This window comes from Artemia franciscana, chromosome 7, assembly GCF_032884065.1.
Source record: "Artemia franciscana chromosome 7, ASM3288406v1, whole genome shotgun sequence".
NCBI classification, from domain to species: Eukaryota; Metazoa; Arthropoda; class Branchiopoda; order Anostraca; family Artemiidae; genus Artemia; species Artemia franciscana.
In genome coordinates, this window is record NC_088869.1 from 21,415,220 (window position 1) to 21,422,410 (window position 7,191).

General features: G+C 33.4%; 1 long non-coding RNA gene across 1 annotated transcript in view; it reads right to left on the minus strand.

Moving 5' to 3' along the window:
• The window catches only part of LOC136028981 (uncharacterized), a 33,588-nt gene extending 26,763 nt beyond the window's left edge, over positions 1 to 6,825 (minus strand). The window contains exon 1 of the long non-coding RNA XR_010617931.1: positions 5,578 to 6,825. This is a non-coding gene — a long non-coding RNA (uncharacterized LOC136028981). The remainder of the gene's footprint in view (positions 1 to 5,577) is intronic.
• Between the last annotated feature and the right edge of the window lie 366 nt (positions 6,826 to 7,191).

Here is a 7,191-nt window from a genome sequence, read left to right on the forward strand (position 1 = left end):
GGAATTGCAATCTTTTAAATTGAAAAGGCAGATCCGTTGGGATCATGGGAATGCGAGGAATAAGAACAGCCTCACCCTCAAAAGGCCCTGTCAAGATTGTGGCCTCTATTAGGTTTTAGAATTCTATAATTTTTTAGAATATTCGGAAATACTTTTTCAATCAATTCATTTTTGGACGTCACTAAATTACAGAAATCAGCAGGTAGTTGTATACGTCCTGAAATTGAGTCTACTGGGAGCTTTCCGTTTCCAATTGTCAGCAATTTATCTGAAAATGTTTGACCAGAGTCATCGTTTTGCAATCGGACTCGCATATTTGTAGTTAATTTTAATATTTTTACGTGTGCCCATAAATTAGAATTTTTCAGACAAGCATTCATTTCGTCTGCAGGAGTTGATCTAGGTATTATAGGTAATGTTTGCCTGAAATCTCCCGCAAGCAATATTAATGTGCTGCCAAAGGGTTTCGACTTCCCTCTCAAATCTTTCAAGCATTTATCCAGAGCCTCGAGCGATTTTTTGTGTGCCATTGTGCACTCATCCCAAATAATAAGTTTGCATTGCTGCAATACTTTACCCATCCCAGATGATTTGGAAATATTGCACGTGGGAGTTTCTGTAGAATGCAAATTCAGAGGCAATTTCAAAGCGGAATGAGCAGTTCTTCCACCAGGCAGCAATGTTGCGGCTATTCCGGACGACGCAATTGCCAACGCTATATCATTTTTTGATCGAATTGATGCCAGAATCAGTTTTATCACAAATATTTTACCAGTACCTCCTGGCGCATCCAAAAAGAAAATTTCTCCAACGTTGTTATCGACACAATGCATTATCGTATCATAAATGTCTTTTTGTTCCGACGTTAACTTGGAAATGTTATTTTGTACATACGACAATAGATCACTCGTACTGTAACTTTGTTCACGATCCAATTCTACACATGTCGAAACAGCAGCGATACGGTTAGGTGAAGGCATTCCCAAATCCTGAAGAGGTTTGTTTGCCATACGTACGCACAAATCTTCTATAATAACTAAAGTGTAGTTATAAATTTCTGATGTAAAATCAAAAGTCATATCTGACGTCTCTAACTGTTTTCGATGGAGTATATCTTCGGACATTTTTGACTTATATTTTCCCCATAACTCTGTAGGAGCTGATGGAGAGCAAGTTGTTAAAATGATGCCAAACAATGCACGAATTTGACTTGGGGTTGACGTTTCGCACGCGTCATTGATGCAGTTATCCCAGTGTTGGTCATTCTCCAATAAATTCAGAGCTTGGCATGCACTACGGTAAGTGTCATGTATAGTACTGTTTACAGTTCTCAAATACTCAAAGTATGTCGGACCGGGTACATTCACCAAAAACAGGCGTAGAAAGAAGCATTCATGTTGATTGGGGTGAACGGTGTAGAGTCTTCCTATCGTGGTATCTTTGAAGATGGTAGGTTGGCCGTCGACTGACTTACCCTGTTTTCGACGTTCAAATACTTTATTTTTAGTATTCCACGTGTAATACGAAGGCACTTCAGTATACAGCAGTTTTTTTGCAAAAGAATCATTTTTGTAAAGCGAAAAAAAAGCTGTTTATGTTGTATCACCGTCAAAGCAAAAATGACGACAACTAACTTCATGATGTCAGTCAACACAGAAACATGACGTCACCTGACAGACAGACAGACACACAGACAGACAACTTATTTTTATATATATAGATATATATATATAATAGTATATACTAGCTGTTGTATATACTAGCTGTTGGGGTGGCGCTTCGCGCCACCCCAACAGCTTTGTTGATGGTGATTGCTAATCGACCATTTCCTTTGTTGCCGTCGTCATTTATATATCCCCCTGTGCCCCCCGGCGTCCCCGTTGTAGTTGTGTCCCTGTGTCCGGGTCGTCATTTATATTCCCTGTGTCCCCGTCGTCATTTGTGTCCCGGTGTACCAGTCTGTGATTTCTATTTGAGTGTCCCGGGCGTCATTTATATTCGTCAGGATATATATATATATATATATATATATATATATATATATATATATATATATATATATATATATATATATATATATATATATATATATATATATATATATATATATATATATATGTTTTTAACTACGTAAAACTTGCGAATATACAACATTCTTTGCTGTCCCATCGTCTGTGCATATAAATAGATTGTCAGGTTTACCGACTCTTGAACATGCAACGCATAATGGTCCATGGGAAAACAATCCGTATTCAGATATATACCTCATGATTCTATTGATTGCCCTTGAGCTTTGTTGATGGTGATTGCTAATCGACCATTTCCTTTGTTGCCGTCGTCATTTATATATCCCCCTGTGCCCCCCGGCGTCCCCGTTGTAGTTGTGTCCCTGTGTCCGGGTCGTCATTTATATTCCCTATGTCCCCGTCGTCATTTGTGTCCCGGTGTCCCAGTCTGTGATTTCTATTTGAGTGTCCCGGGCGTCATTTATATTCGTCAGGATATTGTAGGGCATCGTAGCATCGATGAGGTTAAGCAATTCTTGTCAACTGATTGTTTCGCCTATAAAGAATATTATCTCAAGGTAGGAACTGATCACCGACCACAACGATTGCCACTTTGTTGATAGTTGCGTATCAGGAGGCATCAATTCGATTGCTGTTTTTAAGCAGAAGCACTAAATTATTAATTTTTGTGGAAAAGATGATATATATAAATATATATATATATTTTCTTTTTAGTTTTTTTTTTGTAGTTTTTACTACTACGTTATGGAACATAACGCTTTACCAACTCAGCTACTTCGGCGTGAATACATTCGTTTTGAGCAGCTTCCTCGGGTGTTGCCATTGTTGTCCTGGTCGTCATTTATATTGCCTGTGTCCCGGTCGCCATTTGTGTCCCGGTATCCCAGTCTGTAATTTCTCCTTGAGTGTCCCGGTCGTTATTTATATTCCCTCTGTCCCGGTCGTCATTTGTGTCCCGGTCTGTAATTTCTCTTTGAGTAATTTTTCTTTTTAGTATTTTTTAGTTTTTTACATTTTTTCTTTTTTCAGTTTTCTTTTTCTTCTTTATTTTTCAGCTTCACTATGAAATACATATCGCCGAACCTTTGTTTTTTTTAACTAAAATCTGGTAGGCATTGATGACCTTATCCAAGTCAAGATCCCAAACCCAATCATTATCGCTATCATTTTCAGTTTTGATATGTTTTGACTCTCGCTGTCCAGGTGGATCTTCATCTAACTGCGCGGTTTTGCGTTCTTTAGCCTCAAGCCTGTTTCCTTGCTGTTCTTTTGATTCCTCGGCACGCTTTCTTTTCTGACTTTCTCTATCAGCAGCAAGTTTTTTTTGCATAGACTCTTTGAGCATCTTCATCGGCTTTTGCCATTGTAAGTTCATCAGTCATTTTAAACTTAAACATTAATAGATTTCTACGTGAACATATATGTCTTAAATATCTTTAATGACGTCACCGTCATAGCAAAAATGACGACAACTAACTTCATGACGCCAGTCGACACAGAAACATGACGTCACCTGATCCACAGACAGACAACTTATTTTTATATATATAGATAGATATAATTCTAAAATTGTCAGGTAATTTTCAATTTGAAATAAAAACTAAAAATTATTCCTCAGACAACATAAATATTTTTGATATTTACATAATAGCTTTAGTGGTTCTGGACTGAAAACTAAATATGCTAATCAAATTGGGAATTGCAATCTTTTAGGTTGAAAAGGAAGATCCATTGGAATCATGAGAATGCGTGGAATAAGAAAAGCCTCACCCTCAAAAGGCCCTGTCAAGATTGTTGCCTCTATTACGTTATAACAGACATAACACGTCATTTGTGTCCCGGTGTCCCGGTCTGTAGTTTCGTTAGTCGACAAACATGACGTCAGACGACAAACAACTTCATGACGACATACAGCTCAATCCTTATAATGACGTCAGTCGACAAACATGACGTCAGTCGACACACAAACATGACGTCAGTCGACAGACAGACAAACAACTTATTTTTATATAGATATAGAAGATACATATATATATACTAGCTGTTGGGGTGGCGCTTCGCGCCACCCCAACACCTAGTTGGTGGGGGCGCTTCGCGCCCCCCCCCCCCCCCCCAAGCCCCCCGCGCGCGTAAGTCGTTACGCGCCATAATAGTTACGCGCCATTGTAGTTGTGTCCCTATGTCCCACCTGTGAATATAGATATATATATATATATATATATATATATATATATATATATATATATATATATATATATATATATATATATATATATATATATATATATATATATATATATATATATATATATATATATATATATATATATATATATATATATATATGGTTTTAACTACGTGAAACTTGCGAATATACAACATTCTTTGCTGTCCCATTGTCTTTGCATATAAATAGATTGTCAGGTTTACCGACTCTTGAACATGCAACATATAATGGTCCATGGGAAAACAATCTGTATTCAGATCTATACCTCATGATTCTAATGATTGCCCTTGAGCTTTGTTGATGGTGATTGCTAATCGACCATTCCCTGTCCCGGTGTCCCGGTCGTCATTTACATCCCCCTGTTTCCCCCGGTGTCCCCGTTGTAGTTGTGTCCCTGTGTCCCGGTCGTCATTTATATTCCCTGTGTCCCGGTCGTCATTTGTATCCCGGTGTCCCGGTCTGTATATACATTCGTTTTTTAGTTTTGTTTTTCTCCTTTATTTTTTTCTTTTTTTTTCTTTTTTAGCTTATTTAGATTTTTAGATTTTTTAGTTTTTTTATTAGTTTTTAGTTTTTTTTTCTTTTTAGTTTTTTTTGTCCGGTCGTCATTTATATCCCCCTGTTTCCCCCGGTGTCCCCGTTGTAGTTGTGTCCCTGTGTCCCGGTCGTCATTTATATTCCCTGTGTCCCGGTCGTCATTTGTATCCCGGTGTACCGGTCTGTATATACATTCGTTTTTTAGTTTTGTTTTTCTCCTTTATTTTTTTCCTTTTTTTTTCTTTTTTAGTTTATTTAGATTTTTAGATTTTTTAGTTTTTTTATTAGTTTTTAGTTTTTTTTTCTTTTTAGTTTTTTTGTAGTTTTTACCTTCTTTTTAGTTTTGTTAATTTTTTTTTTTACTTATGTCCTGGTCGTCATTTATACTCCCTGTGTCCCGGTGCTTTGTTGATTGCTAATCAAACATTCCTTTTGTCCTGGTCGCTTTCTCTTTGAGTGTCGTCATTTATTTTTTTCTTTTTTAGTTCTTTTAGTTTTTACCTTTTTTAGTTTTTTTTTAGTTTTTTAGATGAAAATTTTTTTTAGTTTTTTCCTTTTTTTCTTTTTAGTTTTTTATTGGTTTTTACCTTTATGTTAGCTTATTTTTCAGTTTTTTCCTTTTTTTTTAGTTTTTTTTTATTTTTTATTTTTTTTAGTTTTTTACCTTTTTTTAGTTTTTTTAGTTTTTTAGCTTTTTTACTTTTTTTATTAGTTTTTAGTTTTTTTGTAGTTTTTGCCTTTTTTTAGTTTTTTCAGTTTTTTTTTTAGTTTTTTATTGGTTTTTACCTTTATTTTAGCTTATTTTTCAGTTTTTTCCTTTTTTTTAGTTTTTTTTAGTTTTTAGTTTTTTTTAGTTTTTTACCTTTTTTTAGTTTTTTTTTAGTTTTTTTAGTTTTTTAGTTTTTTAGCTTTTTTATTAGTTTTTAGTTTTTTTTGTAGTTTTTGCCTTTTTTTAGTTTTTTTAGTTTTTTAGCTTTTTTATTAGTTTTTAGTTTTTTTTGTAGTTTTTGCCTTTTTTTAGTTTTTTTTTAGTTTTTTAGCTTTTTTATTTTTTTTATTAGTTTTTAGTTTTTTTTGTAGTTTTTGCCTTTTTTTAGTTTTTTCAGTTTTGACGTCACCTGATCCAGTTTTTTCAGGTGACGTCACCTGATCCACGATCCACAGATCCACAGACAACTTATTTTTATATATATAGATAGTTTTTTTTTTTACTTATGTCCTGGTCGTCATTTATACTCCCTGTGTCCCGGTGCTTTGTTGATTGCTAATCGAACATTCCTTTTGTCCTGGTCGCTTTCTCTTTGAGTTTCGTCATTTATTTTTTTCTTTTTTAGTTCTTTTAGTTTTTACCTTTTTTAGTTTTTTTTAGTTTTTTAGATGAAAATTTTTTTTAGTTTTTTCCTTTTTTTCTTTTTAGTTTTTTATTGGTTTTTACCTTTATTTTAGCTTATTTTTCAGTTTTTTCCTTTTTTTTAGTTTTTTTTTATTTTTTATTTTTTTAGTTTTTTACCTTTTTTAGTTTTTTTAGTTTTTTTAGTTTTTTAGCTTTTTTACTTTTTTTATTAGTTTTAGTTTTTTTGTAGTTTTTGCCTTTTTTTAGTTTTTTCAGTTTTTTTTTTAGTTTTTTATTGGTTTTTACCTTTATTTTAGCTTATTTTTCAGTTTTTTTCCTTTTTTTTTAGTTTTTTAGTTTTTAGTTTTTTTCGTTTTTTACCTTTTTTTTAGTTTTTTTAGTTTTTTTAGTTTTTTAGCTTTTTTATTTTTTTTATTAGTTTTTAGTTTTTTTTGTAGTTTTTGCCTTTTTTTAGTTTTTTTAGTTTTTTAGCTTTTTTATTAGTTTTTAGTTTTTTTTGTAGTTTTTGCCTTTTTTTAGTTTTTTTAGTTTTTTAGCTTTTTTATTTTTTTTATTAGTTTTTAGTTTTTTTTGTAGTTTTTGCCTTTTTTAGTTTTTTCAGTTTTGACGTCACCTGATCCAGTTTTTTCAGGTGACGTCACCTGATCCACACATCCACAGACAGACAACTTATTTTTATATAGATAGATAGATAGATAGATATAAATAATTTGTCTGTCTGTGTGTCTGTCTGTCAGGTGACGTCATGTTTCTGTGTCGACTGACGTCATGAAGTTAGTTGTCGTCATTTTTGCTATGACGGTGACGTCATTAACGGTATTTAATCATGAAGTTAGTTGTCGTCATTTTTGCTATGACGGTGACGTCATTAAAGATATTTAAGACATATATGTTCACGTAGAAATCTATTAATGTTTAAGTTTAAAATGACTGATGAACTTACAATGGCAAAAGCCGATGAAGATGCTCAAAGAGTCTATGCCAAAAAACTTGCTGCTGATAGAGAAAGTCAGAAAAGAAAGCGTGCCGAGGAATGAAAAGAACAG